This window comes from Perissodus microlepis, chromosome 3 (assembly GCF_051167445.1).
Source record: "Perissodus microlepis isolate ML-2025 ecotype Zambia chromosome 3, ASM5116744v1, whole genome shotgun sequence".
Lineage (NCBI taxonomy): Eukaryota > Metazoa > Chordata > Actinopteri > Cichliformes > Cichlidae > Perissodus > Perissodus microlepis.
The window spans coordinates 50,492,491-50,509,909 of record NC_140463.1 but is presented as its reverse complement, the minus strand read 5'-3'; the positions used below and the strand labels follow the sequence as shown (position 1 = coordinate 50,509,909).

The following is a 17,419-nucleotide window of genomic DNA, read 5'->3' as shown; positions in this document are numbered from 1 at the left end:
AGTGCTCCTCTGCTGTGCCGTCATCGTGTGGATGCTTCTTTTAAAGTTGGAACTCATGTCTTTATGATCTGCTTCATTTCATTGAACCTTTATTTCTAACCATGAAGTCCCTTTGAGGTTACAGCCTCCTGGTTAGGTTTAGGCTGTTATTGTGCTTCAGGCTGAAATATGAGGAGTAAGGAGTGGGGCTGGTTAGCCCTCATGACCCTCACCATAACACATACGTGACAGGACAGTGTTTACCACAGAAACTCCATGAAATGATCAATGAGAACTTTAGAAACCTGTCAGTGTGATGCTTCCAGTATAACAGCACCTCTGAGTGTGTGTGTTTGCCTCTCAGACTAACTCCACCCTGACATCAAGAAGATGGAGGAAGAGGATGGAGCAGCATCTGCAGCATCCAGCTGTGTGTCTGTGAGGAGTGACTGGTCCAAAGAAGAACCTCCAGAGTTCAGTAATGAATCTGCAGCAACAATGTAAGAGAGCTGGTGACTCATTTATTCAGTGTAAATAATGCTTTTTGATGCAATGGGAGAAGAAAAATGACAAAAACAGTTTTAAAAATAAGGATTAAAATATTAAAAACTATATTTTTGATTTTCCTGATGTAGTACAAAAATATATGAACATAACTGTATATAGGACAGATATTTTACGGTTCTTTTAGGCAGCACCAAAAAACAAAAAGACTATTTTTAAGCTGTCTGGGGTAGTGAGTCAACATGTCACACTGGGCCAAAGGTCAGGGAGTAAAAGAGTGTTTTAAAGGAGGTTTAAAAGCAGCGAGTGAAGGAGCCTGTCGAGGTAAATTGTTCTATAACTGATCAAATTCAGTTGGTGATGTAGGCTGATCCTGTTTCTGTGTCATTGATGCTTTTCAATCAGGTTCTGTGAGAGAAACATAAAGAACTGTTTTCCTGTTAAATTAACTCCATCTATGATAATGTTACAGACTAACAGGACAACCATAACGTTTGTTTCCTCGCTGTTTTATTAGCCATAGCAGCTAACAGCTACCTTAATTCTAGCTTAGCAGACTGCTAATGTGGCTATGGGCTAAAGGTACTTTGGGAGGCTCCCTTATTTCCACAGGGGTTGCAGCAGTAGATGGATCCATGTGTTTGATGCTTCCTGATGCAACCCTTCTAGTTATCTGGGTTTACTTTTTTACATTTAAAAAGATTTAATTTGCTTTGGCAGTTGAAATTACAAGTTTACACAGCGCTGTGGACCTCTGTGTGAAATCAAGCATCTGGTTCACAGAGAGGATAACCCTCAAATGGGCTGCACTGTTAAAAAAAACATCCTAAAACAACGGTAATATTCCGGCAGCTGGGGCGCCAAAATACGACCGTGAAATAACAGAAAATAACTCCCCATAAAAATACGGTTATTTCCAGTAATGAAAATACAATTAGTTGCGCTAATTTGACATGGGATCTCGCCTTTTTCAAGTGCCGCTAAACATTAAATCAGGAACATGTTAATGTGATTAAACAATGAAATCATCTATAAATAGGAAAAAAAACATCTTAAAAAAATGGTAATATTCCGGCAGCTGGGGCGCCAAAATACGACCGTAAAATAACAGAAAATAACTGTCCCATAAAAATACAGTTATTTTCAGTAATGAAAATAGAGTTTGTTGCGCTAATTTGACATGGGATTCTGCCTTTTCCAAGTGCTTTAAGACATTAAATTAGGAACATTTTTACGTGATCAAACAATGAAATTACCTATAAACAAGGTCACTGAATGTGGAAATATGAATCATAATACGTAAATGTACAGAAATATACAGTTAACAGTTGGTTTAAATAATAATTGATTGCATGCCCTGGGACAGACTGACAGAGGCAAGGCTGCCATATCACACCATCGGCCCCTTTGGCCATCACTAGTAGGTGAAGAGTCTTGACCACGCACACAACGACGGAGAGTGTCCGAGCCTGGGCGCGAACCGGCAACCTTCTGATCACAAGGCGAGCTGCCAACTCTTGAGCCACGAACGCCCTAACTACCAACGATAATAATACTTATGTGATGTAACACAAGCTTATAGGGATCATGTTGTATACTTTTCCATAGCATTACATTTGAATTCAACAGTTCAATCTTTCAAATAACGGACAGATATTTGTGAAATCATGATACATTTGTGAATGTGTTTTAACAATCTAAATATGCATATGTACAGACAGATACATTTAATAATCATGACAATTATGTTGTATTACATTACAGTGTGTGGCGGAGGTGTGGTCCCGGGCGCGGCTGCAGGGGAGGAGTGGTGCAGTGAGCTCAACGGGGCAGTGCTGGAGATGCCGGTGAGAACAGCTGATGGCGATTTGGACTGATGGTTTTTTCCTTCCCTTTTTATAGTGAGACGGAGAGGAGCGGAGGGAGAGGGAAATCAGCTGGGACCGACAGCTGTCAGACTGTGTTCAGTCATAACCCAGGGAAAACTATAAATAAATGTGGAATCTGGTGATAAAGACCTGTGTGTGTGTGTGTGTACCTGTGTGTAGTGCATTTCACAAGTGGTGCCGAAACCCAGTGTCCAGCCGGCGTGGGGATGTCCGACCCACAGGCTGCGCCGCCCGCCCAGCCTTTGCAGTTTCTGGCGCAGATGCTGGCGGAGATGGCGAAGATGAGCCAGGACCAAGCGGCGACCCAGCGGGCTCACCTGGCTGCGCTGCAGGAGCAGGCGGACCGGCAGACTCTGGTTCTGGAGCGGCTGGTTGGAGCCGCTGCTCCGCCGAAGCCTCCGCCGAAGCCTCCGCCGCTGTCGGTGGCGATGCCCCGGATGGGGGACGGGGACGACCCCCAGGTTTTCCTGGAGACTTTTCGTGCCATGGCGGAGGCCTGCCAGTGGCCGCAGGTGCTGCACGATGCAGAGGTGCGCTGGCTGCAGCCGGGATCGTCAGAGGGCGAGACGCTGCTGGTGGACAAGGTGGTGCTGGAGCAGTTCGTGGAGGGGCTGCCTGCGGAGACGGCGAGATGGGTCAGGTGCCACCGTCCTGCGAGGCTGGAGGTGGCGGTAACGTTGGCGGAGGACCACCTTGCCGTTAGAGCGGGGGAGCCCGGGGACAAAGGCCGGAGGCCGAGCAAAGAAGCCCCAGTGCCGGCACCTAGGCGCCGGGTACCTGCGCCAGGGCAGGCAGAGCGGGCGCCGGCGCTGAGCCCCACTAATCCTTTTGCTGCGTTTGTGCCTTCCCAGGGATCAGACATGGGCAGTGCTGCCCCTGAGCCACGGAGAACAGCACAGACGCCAGGAGTGCTGGAAGTGCGGGCAACCGGGACACCTGAGGAGGGACTGTCCTCTGATGGAAGTGGGGCAGGTGTTCCACGTCGCCGGTGCCCCAGCACCCTCTCCCGGTCCAGGAGGGACATACAGCATTCCGGTAAGGACTCGAGGGGGTATACGCCATGCTTTGGTGCACACGGGCTGCACGCAGACCCTCGCGCACCAAGGCTTGGTTCGCCCCGGGGCATTGCTGGAGGCAGAATGGGTGGAGGTGAAGTGTGTTCATGGTGATGTTCACAGGTATCCCATAGTGCCGCTGTTATTAAAGTATAAGGGCAAAACGCATAGAGTAACGGCTGCGGTTAGCCCGCGCCTGTCACATCCCCTAATTCTGGGCACGAATTGGCTGGGGTTTCATCATCTGTTGGGACAGTATGCGGGGATGCGATCACGACCGTTAGTAGCATGTAGTGTCTGCGCGGCGCTCAGCGGTGACGCAGGGTCGTCCGACACTGACTCCGGGGAGGGGGAGCCGGCGGGTCCTTCATGGGAAGCCCCGCCGGCTCCGGAAGTTCCCCCCACGGGTGATTTCCCACTGGAGCAGTCTCGTGATGACCCCCTACGCTCAGCCTTTGACCAGGTGATTGAGATTGATGGTCACGTGGTGCGCCCTGAAGCCGTGCGGACCTACCCGCGCTTCATTTTATCAAAAGATAGGTTATATCGAGTGAGTCGTGACACTCGCACGGAGGAGACACACACCCAGTTGTTGGTGCCGCAGGGCCGCCGGGAAACGATTTTCCAGGCGGCTCATTATAACCCCATGGCAGGGCATATGGGATACGAAAAAACTCTGGAGCGAATAACGGCCCGATTTTATTGGCCGGGCATCCGAGCGGATGTGCGCCGCTGGTGCGCGTCCTGCCCGGACTGCCAACTTGTTAATCAGCCGGCCATACCAAAAGCGCCTTTGCGCCCGCTTCCACTCATAGAGGTCCCGTTTGAGCGCATTGGCATGGACCTCATTGGGCCGTTTCATCGGAGTGCACGCGGCTACCGCTTTGTATTAGTCCTGGTGGATTATGCAACGCGGTACCCGGAAGCAGTCCCGCTGCGCAACATCTCTGCAAAGAGTGTGGCACAGGCACTGTTTCAGGTCATCTCCCGAGTCGGAATCCCGAAAGAGATACTGACTGACCAGGGCACGTCGTGTATGTCTCGTACACTGCGGGAACTGTACGAATTACTGGGCATTAAATCTATTCGGACCAGCGTCTACCACCCTCAGACGGATGGGCTGGTGGAGCGGCTGAATAAGACTTTAAAGTCCATGATTCGTAAGTTCATTAACGAGGATGAACGCAATTGGGATCGCTGGCTAGACCCTCTGTTATTTGCAGTGCGGGAGGTGCCCCAGGCCTCCACGGGATTTTCTCCCTTTGAACTGCTGTTCGGCAGGAAGCCACGTGGGGTGCTCGACCTGATTAAAGAAAGCTGGGAGGACGGTCCGAGCCCCACCAAGAATGAGATTCAGTACGTGTTGGACCTGAGAGCGAAACTCCACACTTTGGGGAGGTTGTCACGGGAGAATTTGCTCCAGGCTCAGCAGCGTCAGCAACGCCTGTATGACAGAGGGGCTAGACTCAGGCAATTTTCACCGGGAGAAAAAGTGCTTGTATTACTCCCTTCTTCCAGCTCAAAGTTGCTCGCCAAGTGGCAAGGACCCTTTGTGGTCACACGGCGAGTCGGGGACGTTGACTATGAGGTCGCTCGGTCGGACAGGGGAGGGGCCACGCAGATTTATCACCTCAATCTCCTTAAAGAGTGGAGAGAGGTTGAAACCGCTTCTCTGGTAAGCCTGGTTAAGGAGAGAGATGAGTTGGGGCCGGAGGTGCCAAATTCCATCATCCCCGCCTCCCTCCCTTGTGCTGACCATCTCACACAGGCCCAGAGAGCGGACGTTGTCGCGTTACAACAGCGTTTTGCTGACGTGTTCTCCCCCCTGCCCGGCCGAACGTCTCTCATTGAGCATCATTTTGTAACGCAGCCTGGCGTGACGGTGCGTTCACGGCCCTACAGGCTTCCTGAGCATAAACGGCAAATCGTTCAGAGGGAATTGGCTGAAATGCTGGAAATGGGAGTGATAGAAGAGTCGCACAGCGCCTGGTGTAGCCCCATCGTTCTTGTGGTGAAGAAGGATGGGTCTATACGGTTCTGTGTCGCCTATCGCAAGGTGAATGAAGTGTCACGTTTTGATGCTTATCCCATGCCCCGGGTCGATGAGCTCCTGGATCGGCTGGGCACTGCCCGTTTTTTCACGACACTGGATTTAACCAAGGGCTACTGGCAGATTCCCTTGTCTGCCGAGTCCAAGGAGAAAACGGCCTTCTCCACTCCGTACGGGTTGTACCAATTCATTACGCTTCCGTTCGGCTTGTTCGGAGCCCCTGCCACCTTTCAGCGCCTCATGGACCAGGTGCTGCGTCCGCACGCTGCATTTGCTGCTGCCTACCTGGATGACGTGATCATCCACAGCGACACCTGGGCGGAGCATGTGCAGCGGGTGGCCGCGGTCCTGGAGTCCCTGAGGAGGGCGGGGCTCACGGCCAACCCGAAGAAGTGTGCGGTTGGACGGAGGGAGGTACAGTATCTGGGGTACCACTTGGGGGGCGGGCAGGTGCGTCCACAGGTGGAGAAGACGGCGGCTATCGCATCCTGCCCGCGCCCCAAGACTAAAAAGGAGGTGAGACGGTTTCTGGGGCTGGCAGGTTACTATCGCCGTTTCGTGCCAGGGTTTGCGCAGCTGACCAGCCCCTTGACCGATTTCACCCGAAAGGGTGCTCCAGATCTGGTTCAGTGGACGGGGCCGTGCCAGGCGGCGTTTGTGCAGGTGAAAAAGTCTCTCTGTGGGGAGCCGCTGCTTCACACTCCTAACTTTTCCCTCCCTTTTGTTCTGCAGACTGACGCCTCGAACAGAGGGCTGGGGGCCGTTTTGTCCCAGCAGGTAAGGGGGGCCGACCGTCCCGTTCTTTACATCAGCCGGAAGCTGGCAGAGCGTGAAAGACGGTACAGCACTGTGGAGAAGGAGTGCTTGGCTATCCAGTGGGCGGTCGACTCCCTTCGCTATTACCTCCTGGGGCGCTCATTCACCCTCTGCTCGGACCACGCCCCGCTGTAGTGGCTCCACCGCATGAAGGATGCCAACGCCCGGATCACCCGGTGGTATCTGGCTTTACAGCCCTTTAAGTTCAAGGTGGTCCATAGGCCGGGGGCGCAGATGGCGGTGGCCGATTTCCTCTCTCGCTCGGGGGGGGGGGGGGGGGGGGGGGGAAGTAGGTTCGGCCGGACGACTCCCCGGCCTCAGTCGGGCGGTGGGGGTGTGTGGCGGAGGTGTGGTCCCGGGCGCAGCTGCAGGGGAGGAGTGGTGCAGTGAGCTCAACGGGGCGGTGCTGGAGATGCCGGTGAGAACAGCTGATGGCGATTTGGACTGATGGTTTTTTCCTTCCCTTTTTATAGTGAGACGGAGAGGAGCGGAGGGAGAGGGAAATCAGCTGGGACCGACAGCTGTCAGACTGTGTTCAGTCATAACCCAGGGAAAACTATAAATAAATGTGGAATGTGGTGATAAAGACCTGTGTGTGTGTGTACCTGTGTGTAGTGCATTTCACACAGTGATTTAACGTTAATTTACATTCAAAATGTGAAGTCAAAGTCTATTTACGTAACTTTAATGATATTCTAGAAGAACAGAACATTACTGTAAAATGCACAGTAAAATACCTTTATTTTAGGGTTTTTTCCTACAGTTGCAGCCATACCCGCGACCTTGTTGTTGTTAGTTCACATTCATTGGCCGATGCTTAGCGTCATGTTATTTATATTAACTGCAATTCCTACCTCTACATTTCTTTTTCAAAATATATAATTAGCACAGTGTGTCCGTGCAATGTTTTACATTGTGGCATGCAGAGAAATTTAAACAAAGAAGCTCACAGAGAGAGATTGAGCTGGTTATTTAACCCCAAGCTGGTAGGGGGAGCTCTTTATTAAAACACTTGCCGGTGCTACAATGTGCCTCAAGGTTCAACAACAGCACAACAGAAGTCACTCATGGTACAGCACTCTCTCTACAAAACAACAACTGTCAGTGACGCTGCACCACGGCGTAAACACAACATTCAAGATAACAGTTAAAAGTAACGTAACCATAAACAATAAAACAAGAACATCTAAACAGCAGCACATGTCCCAAGGCATGATGGGAGACATTTCTGGATGTATTTTTACAATCTAAATATGCATATGTACAACAAAATATATTTAACAAACAAGTAAATTGTGTTTTATTACATTTACAGTGATGTTATGTTATTTTACATTTGACGTGTCAGATCACAGTCTACTTATGTAAATGTAATGATATTCTAGAAAAACAGTACACAACTGTAAGATACACAGTAAAATAATTTGACATTACTATTTTTTGGAACAGTGTGTACAACATTATATAGGGAGACAAAAACAGAGATTATCGTAGCCATCGCTCTCTCGCATGGACGTGGCAGTCTTGCTGTCTGCTGCGAATCCTCCCTGTACCTCCGTGACCTCGTCTGGTATCTGCTCCCTCCTCTGTAAGAGACAGTAAAGGAAAACACGTCTCTGCCTAGTCTTGAAAATCTAATCTTATCATCCATTGTTCTTCTAGGGCCTCTTCTTCTTGTGGCCTCAGCTAACTGCTAATATTTAAATGGCTAACATTAACATGTGTGCCAGCCAGGTTAACATTTATGATGAACTATGATTAATTAACTGATGTTGAAACTGGAGCTTTACTGACCTCTGAAATTCCTCCTAAAGTGTTATTCAGTGTTGTGACAGTCAGCTGCTTCAGCTGCTGCTGGGATGGGCTGTGGCTAAGAGAACAGAGAAAATCCAAATCAGAGTTTTTCTTTGAATTAAAAGCAAGGAAACAACAATATATTCTACATGGTGAAACTGATGGTTTCTGGTGTTTGGGTCTGTTATTCTGTATTTATGCAGATAAAGTGTAAACTCAGATGAATTATACCATCAAATGTTAAAGGAAAATATGAGGATGAGTGTCTGTGAGCTGAGAAGGACGTGAAGCGAGCAGTTTATCCCAGAGCTGAAGCTGCTCTGTGTGCAGAGATGAGCTCAGATTCCTGCTGTGATTGATCAGCAGTCACAGAAATGTAGACTTGTAGTTATTACTGCAGTATGGTCACAGCAGATACTGATAAACATGTATTATGAGGATGGATGATCAAGTTTCTCACTCTCTCCTTTAAATCTCAGTTTTTTTCTTCTTCACAGTTTATCTGTTAATTTATTAATGAATAACACTGAAAGAGTTTCTGTTATATTTCCCCTTGAACATCACCTTATTAGGGCGGCATTAGGAAATAGCCCCCCTCCAAAGAATGAATAAATGAATGATGATAATAATAAAATGATTAAAAAGCAGAGCTCAGAGTGGTAGAATGGTCAAACATGGATCCACGGGTGGTTCAACTGCATTTGGTGACGTGACTAAAGCAAATCTTTCAAATAATCCCACCATCAACGGGATGTTGTCTCCTTTACTACGGTTACTTTACTTGGTCACCGTGTGAATTTCTTTGAAATGAACCAAATTCTTTTATTTGTTGGTTGTTGCATATTTAACCTCTACAGTCAGGAAAGGAGGAGATGAGGCCTCAACAATGTTGGGTTGTAGCTGTGGTTCAGGTTAGAGTGAGTGTCCATGGAATAAATGTAAGTCAGTGAACTGGAAACATGACTGTGTTCAAACGTTTTTCCTTTTTATAATGAGTCTAATCAAAGGTGGACAGAAGTATCTCCACTTTGACTTTTCTGTGTCACCATCAGAGCTTCTGCACAGTGTGGAGAAAGATCCAGAAGCAGAGCTGGACTGCAGACAGCCAGTCAGAGCAGCTGTGTACAAAGTAAGACTGAACATCTGTCTGCTGATGGACTCATTTCTGAAAACTGGACTTCTTGTGTTGTTCAGACATTGAAGAGTTTTCTTTCTCTTTAGTCTCATTGTTTTTCTTTCTTTCAGCAGATGTTGGTCTGCAGGAGGTTTTAGATGAACATAAGATCAGTCTGAGGAGGAGATGTGAACGTGTGACTGAAGGAAGTGATGAAACAGGAAGTAGAACCCTCCTCAACAGGATCTACACTGAGCTCTACATCACAGAGGGACAGAGTGAAGAGGTTCATACCCAACATGAGGTGAGGCAGCTGGAGACAGCTTCCAAGATGGACGCCCTCCATGACGCTCCAATCAGATGCCAGGACATCTTTAAAGCCTTACCTGACCAACAGAGACCCATCAGAGTGGTTCTGACCAACGGCGTGGCTGGTGTTGGAAAAACCTTCTCAGTGCAGAAGTTCACTCTGGACTGGGCAGAGGGCTTGGAGAACCAACATGTCAGTGTGGTGGTTCTGCTTTCATTCAGGGAGCTGAACCTGATCAGAGATGAGCAGTACAGTCTTCTGGAGCTGCTCCATGTTTTCCATCCAACATTGCAGAAGGTCACAGCAGAGAAGCTGGCTGTCTCTCAGCTTTTGTTCATCTTTGACGGCCTGGATGAAAGCAGACTTTCATTGGATTTCACCAACAGGAAGCTGCTGTCTGATGTCACACAGAAGTCATCAGTCAGCCAGCTGCTGACAAACCTCATCCAGGGGAATCTGCTTCCCTCGGCTCTCGTCTGGATAACTTCCCGACCCGCAGCAGCCAATCAGATCCCTCCTACATGTGTTGACAGGCTAACAGAAGTACGAGGCTTCACTGACGCCCAGAAGGAGGAGTACTTCAGGAGGAGATTCAGTGATGAAGAGCTGTCCAGCAGAATCATCTCCCACATGAAGACATCCAGGAGCCTCCACATCATGTGTAGTATCCCAGTCTTCTGCTGGATCACTGCTACAGTTCTGGAGCACATGTTGACTACAGAGCAGAGAGGAGAGCTGCCCAAGACCCTGACTGACATGTACTCACACTTCCTGCTGGTTCAGACAAAGAGGAAGAAGAACAAGTACCATGAGGGACATGAGACGAGTCCACAGGAGCTGACGGAGGCTGACAGGGAAGTTCTTCTGAAGCTGGGGAGGCTGGCGTTTGAACATCTGGAGAAAGGAAACATCATGTTCTACCAAGAAGACCTGGAGCAGTGTGGTCTGGATGTGACAGAGGCCTCGGTGTACTCAGGAGTTTGTACAGAGATCTTCAAAGGAGAGTGTGTGATCTTCCAGAAACCAGTCTACTGCTTTGTTCATCTGAGCATTCAGGAGTTTCTGGCTGCAGTCTACATGTTCCACTGTCACACCAGAAGGAAGACAGAGGTGCTGAGGGACTTTTTGGGAAAAAAATACGAGTCCTTTCTGCACGATTTCCTTAAACGAGCCATGGAGAAATCCCTCCAGAGTAAAAATGGCCACCTGGACCTGTTTGTCCGCTTCCTTCATGGCCTCTGTCTGGAGTCCAACCAGAGACTCTTAGTAGGTCTGCTGGGTCAGACAGAGAACAGTCCAGGAACCATCCAGAGAGTCATCAACAACCTGAAGGAGATGAACAGTGATGAAATCTCTCCTGACAGAAGCATCAACATCTTCCACTGTCTGATGGAGATGAACGACCTCTCAGTACATCAGGAGATCCAAGAATTCCTGAAGTCAGAGAACAGATCAGTGAAAAAACTCTCTGAGATCCAGTGCTCAGCTCTGGCCTTCATGCTGCAGATGTCAGAGGAGGTTCTGGATGAGTTTGACTTGCAGAAGTACAAAACATCAGAGCAGGGACGACAGAGACTGATTCCAGCTGTGAGGAACTGCAGAAAGGCGTGGTGAGTCCGGATGTGATCATTAACATCATTGATCAGTGTAGGTTAGTAGTTTAATTTTGAAAATAAAATCAGATTGTAACCACAAAGTGTTTGTGTCTGTACGCTGCAACCTTCCACATCATTCCTTTATTGTACAGACTCAGCAGCAGCTCCATGGATCCCAAATCCAAGAGTGGAGAACAGATTTGAAGTGTGTCACATCCATGCAGTCACAGCTGTTTCCACCATGTTTCCACTGATATTAATCCTGTTCAATGACACGTTTCATATCAGTGAATATGTTCTTTAGGACGTCCACTGACATGTTTAAGTGTCCTGCTGGAAATCACTCAAATCATCCATGAAATCCATGAAAAATCCTTTTAGTGTTTCTAACTTCACCCTCTGTCCTCTGTCTCTCTCCATCCTCCTCACTGCTTCTTTCACTGATAATCACACAAACATCGTATTCAGCTACAAAATAACACAATAATATCATCTGATGATCATTGTTATAAGAGCAGGATCCATATTTGATATCAGAGTAACACACTGCTTGGTTATGTGCAGTCATCATCAGTGACTGTGGGTCAAACAGAAGCTCTCTGATTGGTTGCTGACCTTGGTCACCTGTCCACTCTCACCTGTTTGTGTTTGCTCTCTCTTTGCTGTCTCCATCCTCTCTCTCCTTTCTCTCCCTCTCTGTCTTTGTACCGTCACTCAGGTCCAATGGAAACAGTGACATTTACAAACCAATCAAAGACAAACTGATCCATGTCAGGTTATAACAATATTCAAAGTGAATACAGGCTGCTGCTGGACACAGACAGGTAACATCATTGTGACTCGCTGTCACCTGGATCTGGACTCATAAACACTGAAGCCCTGAACAGGAATACAAATCATTTTCTGCCAACTAGCGACACACCAGCAGATAATGGCTGAGAAAGCTAAAATGAGCCAATCATTTCTGTGTTTAGTTCCCCTGAAATCAGATCTGATATCAGCAGCTCTGAGTTCATTCATCATTATTGTCCAGTGATGAGATTTCTGCTCCGTTTGGTAACAGTCAGCAGGTTTTTCCTGCGTGTGGACGTGAACAGTCGTACCTGACAGCAGGTAGCAAACAGAGATCATCTTTCCAGCTGGAACTCTTCACTGAGCTGAACTCATTCAAAATGTTCTGGAGTCAGATTCAAAACAGGAAACAGTCCAAATGTGTGTCTTCACTCTGACTCTGGATCAGATCTCAGTGACAGACTGTGGACATTATGGAAGCCTAAATGTGACACCATCTTCCTCCTTCATCTGCAGATTAAAGCCAAACAAAGATTCTCATTAAAAGTCTGCAGGTCTGAGAGAGACTCAATCGTTGTGTCATGTCAAACACAGTAAGAGGAGCTGAAGCACAGATGTGAAGAGCAGATTCATCAGATTATGACCTCACTCTGTTTTGTCTTCATATACATTCAGTCTGTGTTTATAATGCAGATTTTCTGCTTTTATAATAACACATTTTATATTTTCTATCATCACAGACTGACTCGGTGTGGACTCTCAGAGTCTCACTGTGAAGTTGTGGCCTCAGCTCTGAAGTCCAACCCCTCCCATCTGACAGAGCTGGACATGAGTTGGAACAACCTCCAGGATTCATCAGTGAAGCTTCTGTGTGCTGGACTGGAGAGTCCAAACTGTCGACTGGAGACTCTGAGGTGAGTTCACTGACTGCAGCTGTTGTTGTTTTTATATATTTCAGGTCTTTGATTGATGTTTGAAACTTTCTTTAGTTCCTAAATGTTCAGGATGTGTCTGAAGACAAATGTGAAGAAGTTTGAGTGCTTTCAGAAATGTTGTTTTTCCAAACGACTGAACAAAAGTTTTTCCTTTTGGCTCCAAACAGAAGTGACAGACTTGAGCAGGGTTCATTTAAAGGCTGACAGAAGTGGAGTGGTGACGGGGAGATGTTTGACAGGACAGTGTTTCAGCCTCCACAGGTTCATGTTGTGCTCCATCAGTCAGTGAAGATGAAGTCAGTGCTGATGAGGCTGTAGAGTGTGTGAGGGATGTGAATGAGGATGATGAAGATCTGATGATAGCAGATAAAAACAGGCTGCAGAGACTTTGAGCCATACAGGGCACACAGTGTGTGTACAGAAAAGCTGAAATCATTATGGAGTATCACTCCCTCCAGTTAATACACGACATCACGGTTCTTCATTCACAGATGGATTTATTCTTCCGTCACACTTCTCCTCCGAAACACCATGAAATCCACCGTCAAACTGTCATTACATAAAAGTACAGAATGACCAAACATAAATATTACAAATAAACATTTAAACCCAAGTTAACAAATACGCGATAAACAAACACAGTTAACATACCTCGCTGGCTGCACGTAACCATGAGGGAATGAGTCCGCTTCAGGAACAAAAACTTAACGAAAATAATTCCCAATGTCTTCTTCTTCGCAGCTTTCTTTTACTTTAAACTGCTTATTTATTCCTTCTTCTGACTTAGTTAACTTATTAACTTAGCTTCTTTGCACATGCTTTTGACTTCCCTTTACGTCACTTAAAAGGCCTGTGCGCAACACAGAATGAACCTTAGTTCCTACCCCAAAAGGAACAACAATAAATAAAGGAAATAAATAACACAGATGAACACAATAAATTAAACAAACTGACATAATTTACATTTATGGCAGTTAAACTCCCACCAAATCTCAACTTGAGATTTCTTCACAGATTTGAATCTTCAAGTTATAAGCATTTACAACAGTTTAACACATACTTTACTGCTTCAACAAGTAGAACTATTTTTTGCACTGGCCTTTCAAGATAAACTGGCCTAGTTGTGCGTTTTCCCTGTTTGTCCAAAGTTGAGTCACTAACCAACAGCTTTACCTTTCTGACCCTTCCATCAGAGCTGGGGTACACCTCTGTGACTCTTGCTAGTCTCCAGTGATTTCACGGAGCACTGTCCTCTTGAAGAATAACAATGTCATTGACATTGGTGTTCCTTTTATCCCCATGCCATATCTGTCTTTGCTGGAGATTAAGAAGATACTCCCTCCTCCACCTTGTCCAAAACTCATTCGCCAAGAACTGCACCTGACGCCATCTCTTACGCAGGTATAAATCTTGACTCACGAACTGACCCGGAGGTGGCAATATGATGTTAGACTTCATCAGAAGAATGCGATTTGGTGTGAGCGGTTCAAGACTTGTTGGATCATTCAGGTGCTCTGTTGTCAGCGGTCTGCTATTTATAATAGCCATCACTTCATACAAAAAAGTCCTAAGTGAGGCGGTGTCAAGTCTTTTAGCAGACTGATCAAGAATTGCTGTTAGAACACTTCTGATTGTCTTTATTTGCCTCTCCCAAATTCCTCCCATATGGCTTGATGATGGGGGATTCATTACAAACTCACAGCCATATTTCTTCACCTGCTCATGATCCCAGTTCTTCATTGAGTCCATGAACTCTCTTTTTGCACCCACAAAGTTGGTACCTTGATCACATCTCAACTGCCTTACATTCCCACGTATTGCAATAAATATGCGCAATGCATTGATGAAAGCATCTGAACTGAGGTCATCAAGCATTTCGATATGTACAGCTCTGCAACACATACAAGTGAAGAGGAGACCATACTTCTTCAGTTCCTTTCTTGCATCCCTCACATAGAATGGTCCAAAGCAATCCATGCCACAATATGTGAATGGAGGGGTCATTTCCATTCTGTCCTCTGGCAAATCTGCCATTTTTGGATCTTGTGTGTTCCTTCTATACTTTCTGCATGTGACACACTTAAAGATATGTGAGGCAACTGCACTGCTGCATCCAATGACCCATATCCCATTAGATCGCAACTCATTTACAGTCATACCTCTTCCTTGATGCTGTACTTTCTCATGATAATGCTTGATCAATAAAGAAGACACGTGACTTGTTTTTGGCAGAATAGCAGGATGTTTAACATGTGTATGAAGACCACTTCTTGTTAAGCGTCCGCCTACTCTCAGCACACCCTGCTCATCCAAAAATGGACTTAATTTGCATAGCTTGTTTGCTTTGTCTTTGGATTTTATGTCCTTGCATTGCTGTAAATTCTTGATTTCACTGCTGAATACTTCTGTTTGGACCAATCTGATTAGGAAAAGTTCAGCTTGTTGTCTTTCCTCAACACTTGTACTTCCATTGAGTTTGGGACTAAGACCCTTAACTTGCTTAGCATGACGTTTAAGACAAGCAATAGCCTTAACAACTCTTTTCCAGTCAGAAAACTTAGTCAGGCGGTCCAACAATGTTCTATTTATCCTTGCGCTGGTGTTGAGCACCTGAGCCCTTCGAAGTTCTGGATCATTATCACTAACCTCTCCCACCTTAGCATCTCTTGTGGGTAGCTCCCTTTCCCACAGAAAGTCTGGGCCAGTAAACCAATTTGAAGCAACGAGCCGATCTGCCGATAACCCTCTCGAAGAATGGTCCGCCGGATTGTCTTCGGACTGCACATGATACCATTGGTTGACATCTGTGGTGGCTTTGATTCTCTGGATCCTATTTGCCACGAAAACATGAAAGCGTCTGGCATCATTATTAATGTACCCGAGAACAACTTTTGAATCAGTCCAATAATATTCCTTAAGGTTGTCTATTTCAAGCTCATGTTTTAACACGGCACCCATCTTCGCAGCAACCACTGCTGCAGACAGCTCAAGCCTTGGAACTGTTGTGACCTTAGTGGGGGCAACACGCGCTTTCCCCATGACAAGTGAGCAGTGTACGCTGCCATTAGAGTTCACTGCTCTTAGATAAGTGCACTCCCCATAACCTGTGAAGCTAGCATCTGAGAAGTGATGTAACTCGTACTGCTTGACATCTATGAAGCTTGCTGGTATGTAGCACCTCTTAATCTTTACTTGACACAAGTTATGGAGATCTTGCAACCATGACTGCCACTGTGATCTGCACTCCTCTGAAAGTGGTTCATCCCAACTAGCTTTCTCTCGACTCAACTGTTGCAAGATCAACTTCCCACGTAAAACAAACGGTGCTACGAAACCCAAAGGATCGTAGATGGAAGCTACTGTGGATAGCACTCCCCTTCTCGTCATTGGATGTTTCTTGACAGTTACTCTGAACTGAAAGTCATCAGAGGATACGCACCATTGCACGCCCAGTGCTCTTTCTAGGAGTGGCTCCCCTAAATCTATGTCCAGTTCTTTGACACTGTCTGCACACTCTTCCTTTGGTATTGACTCCAATACCTTCTTGCTGTTGGAAATGAACTTGTGTAGTCTAAGCTTGCCTGCGCTGCAAAGCTCTCTTGCTTCCTTGATCAGCTCGATTGCCTCAGCATCAGACCTTACACTCACCAGTCCATCATCAACATAAAAATTTCTTTGGATGAACTTGACAGTGCTTTGGTTAAATCGATCCTGACCTTCTGTGGCTAGATGTTTAAGTCCAAAATTGGCACAGCCAGGTGAGGAAGCTGCTCCAAACAAATGGACTTGCATCCGAAAAACTGATGGCGGAGACTCAAGATCACCATTCTCCCACCATAAGAACCTCAAGTAGTCTTGGTCTTCAGGCTTTACATGGAATTGATGAAATATTCGTTCCACATCACACATAACAGCGACTGGGCCCTTTCGAAATCTACAAAGAACTCCCACCAAGGTGTTTGTGAGCTCTGGTCCTGTAAGAAGATAGTCATTCAATGACATGTCTTGAAATCTTGCCGAGCAATCAAAGACCACTCGCAGTTTCTCTGGTTTTTGAGGGTGGTATACGCCATGGTGGGGAATATACCAAGCTGATTGTTTATCAAGCTCTTCTTCTGGGACCTTTTCTGCTTCACCACGACTGATAATGTCTTTCATGAAGTTCATGTAATCAGTCCGATATTTCTGGTCTCTCTTGAGCTTCTTTTCCAAGCACATGAGGCGTTGAACAGCACTTGGCTTGTTATTTGGTAGCTCTGGCCTGCTCTGTTTAAAAGGCAGAGGCATTTCAAGATGTCCGTCTTCTTTGTGCTTAATTTCTTCTTTCATTTTAGTCAAAAACCGGAGATCTTCTTGCGAGAGATTTGCCTCTTCTCCAAGCCTTTCACTGAAGTCAGATTCCAGCACCTTAAGTATGTCTTCTGGAGCAGTCATCTCCTTAATTCTTGTTTTGCAAACATAATGAACTTTGCTCTTCAACTTACTTGTTACTTTGGGTTCAGGAGTCACTTGCCTTACAATGATGCGGTGACTTACTCCTATTGCATCACCGTAGTGTTCGCCTGGATCACCATAGCTCACTATGC

The 17,419-nt window shown here is 46.6% G+C and overlaps 1 protein-coding gene and 1 pseudogene across 2 annotated transcripts in view; one reads left to right on the top strand and one right to left on the bottom strand.

Annotated features, from left to right (window-relative positions):
* The window catches only part of LOC146391788 (protein NLRC3-like), a 453,804-nt gene that overhangs the window by 190,302 nt on the left and 246,083 nt on the right, over positions 1-17,419 (bottom strand). The gene's annotated exons all lie outside the window — the stretch shown is intronic.
* On the top strand, positions 348-12,811 carry LOC146391795 (protein NLRC3-like; annotated as a pseudogene). Its single transcript, XR_014798849.1, has 4 exons — positions 348-479; positions 9,140-9,216; positions 9,333-11,121; positions 12,639-12,811. The product of XR_014798849.1 is annotated as a protein NLRC3-like (transcript).